General features: G+C 50.9%; 1 protein-coding gene across 1 annotated transcript in view; it reads left to right on the top strand.

Annotated features, from left to right (window-relative positions):
• Positions 1-1098: 1098 nt before the first annotated feature.
• The window catches only part of ACSBG2 (acyl-CoA synthetase bubblegum family member 2), a 29572-nt gene continuing 28046 nt past the window's right edge, over positions 1099-2624 (top strand). The window contains exon 1 of the mRNA XM_017528324.2: positions 1099-1193. The gene's annotated coding sequence lies outside the window, so the exon portion shown is untranslated. The remainder of the gene's footprint in view (positions 1194-2624) is intronic.

The raw sequence follows: 2624 nt of genomic DNA, 5'->3' as shown, positions 1-2624 counted from the left end.
CGATCTCGGCTCACCGCAACCTCCGCCTCCTGGGTTCAGGCAATTCTCCTGCCTCAGCCTCCTGAGTAGCTGGGATTACAGGCACGCGCCACCATGCCCAGCTAATGTTTTGTAGCTTTAGTAGAGACGGGGTTTCACCATGTTGACCGGGATGGTCTCGATCTCTTGACCTCGTGATCCACCCGCCTCGGCCTCCCAAAGTGCTGGGATTACAGGCGTTAGCCACTGCGCCCGGCTTCCCAGGTAGATTCTAATGATAAAATAGGGCCATGCATCGGGTCAGAAAGAGTCCTCCATGACTTCATTAGTATATGAGGTTAAGCTGATCTTTGGAGGAGCAGAGTGAAGTGGAGGAGTTTGATTTCCAATTCTTACTAACTTAGTTTAATACTCATTCTCCTTTTTTTTTAAATTTTGAGACAGGGTCTCCCTCTGTTCCCCAGCCTGGAGTGCAATGCCATGATCATAGCTCACTGTAGCCTTCAACTCCTGGTCTCAACTAATCCTTCCACCTCAGCCCTCTCAGTAGCTGGGACTACGTAGGCATGTACCACCACATTGGGCTAACTTTTAAAACATGTTTTGGGCTGGGTGTGGTGGCTCATGCCTGTAATCCCAACACTTTTGGGAGGCCACGGCAGGCAGATCACCTGAGGTCAGGAGTTTGAGACTAGCCTGGCCAAGTGAAACTCCATCTCTACCAAAACCACAAAATGGCTGGGTGTGGTGGCTCACACCTGTAATCCCAGCACTTTGGGAGGCCGAGGTGGGCGGATCACGAGGTCAAAGAGATCGAGACCATCCTGGCTAACATGGTGAAAACTCGTCTCTACTAAAAATACAAAATTGGCTGGCATAGTGGCCCACGCCTGTAATCCCAATTACTCAGGAGGCTGAGGCGGGAGAATGGCTTGAACCTGGGAGGCGGACGTTGCAGTGAGCCCACACTGTGCCGCTGCGCTCCAGCCTGGGTGACAGAGCAAGACGGTGTCTCAGAAAAAAAAGAGAGGGGGGCGGGCTGGAGTTGCTAGAGAGAGCTTAGGATAACCAACCCAGCTTTAGTGTTTCCCAGGGGAAGGGGAAGATGAGGCCCACAGGGAACTTTCTTTCAGATTCCACAGAGCAGGCTGGAGCCCCTAAAAGCGATCGTCCAGTACAGACTGCCAGTGAAGAACTGCAACAATTTGTACTCTGTAAGTGTGGGAGGTGTGCACTGGGGAAAGGGGAGAGCCGGGCCTTGCAAGAAAGTGGGCATGGCCTAAGGTAGTGGAAGGTGAGCAGAGGGAGGGGGTGGGACCTGGCAAGGGTGGGAATTCTCAAAGGAAGTAGGTGGGGACTCTGAAGAGAAGTAAAAGGTGAGGAAAGGAAGTGGGTGGGGCCTTGTGAGGGAAGCGAGTGTGACCTTTCAAAGGATGTGAAAGGTGAGCTGAGGGAGGGGGTGAGGCCTTACAAGGGAAGTGGGTGTGGCCTTTCAAAGAAAGTGGGAGGTGAGCAAAGAGAAGGGGCGGGGCCTGTCAAGGGAAGTGGGTGGGGCTTTGGAAAGGGATGTGGGTGGGACTTCCCAAATGCAGTAAGCTGGGCTTTGCAAAGGGAGTAGTGGTGTGATGTGGGCTCACTGCAACCTCCGACTCCCTGGTTCAAGAGATTCTCCTGCCTCAGCCTTCTGAGTAGCTGGAACTACAGGCACCCACCACCATGCCCAGCTAATTTTTGTATTTTTAGTAGAGGCGGAGTTTCACCATGCTGGCCAGGTTGATCTCGAACTCCTGACCTTGTGATCTGCCCACCTCAGCCTTCCAAAGTGCTGGGATTACAGGCATGAGCCACTGCACCCAGCCGAGGTGCCTCCATCTTTAAGTCAGTGCAGTGTCCTCATCCAGAGCCTTGTTTGGGGTTCAGTGGTAGAATTTCTTCAGATCCCATGTGATACTCAGTCGATACAGCCCAAGAGTTCACTCTGAGGCACCGAATTCTGTCATAGTCAAGAGCACAGGCTCTGGAGTCAGACCTTGGGTTTGAATGCTAGTTCCTCTCTTCACTTGCCTTAAGTAATCTACCTTGGGCAAGTAATCTCCCACCCCTGAGCCTCAACTTCCTCATCTGCCAGAGTAAGGCAATGTATTGATTATCAATAAGGGTGCCTTTGGTCGCAAGTGACAAAAGTCTGACCTCAAATGGCTTAAGCAAAAAAAAAGGATAATTTGTTAGACCATGCAACTACAGTTCAGGCATGGCTGGAACCTGGGGCTCAAAGAATGTGCCCAGGGTCTATTTTACTTTCTCAATTTCTTGGCTTTCCAGCCTTGCTTTCTTGCATAGTCCTGAGATGGTTCAGCAGCTCCTAGAGCTACATCTTGACTCATTCACATCCATAGTCTGTGTCTCAGAATTCCCAGGTAAAGTCTTCATCTTCATTGTGATTGGACCACTGGAGGTCACATGTCCAGACTTGATCCAATCACCACAACCCAGGCGGATAGACTACTCTAGTTTAAGCATGATACTGGTACCAAAACAGAGATACAGACCAACGGAACAGAACAGAGGCCTCGGAGGCAACAACACACATCTACAACCATCTGATCTTTGACAAACCTCACAAAAACAAGCAATGGGGAAAGGAT

Source organism: Cebus imitator, unplaced genomic scaffold (assembly GCF_001604975.1).
Source record: "Cebus imitator isolate Cc_AM_T3 unplaced genomic scaffold, Cebus_imitator-1.0 Scaffold53, whole genome shotgun sequence".
NCBI classification, from domain to species: Eukaryota; Metazoa; Chordata; class Mammalia; order Primates; family Cebidae; genus Cebus; species Cebus imitator.
Note: the sequence above shows the minus strand (reverse complement) of the source record. Positions and strands in the feature narration are given on the sequence as shown.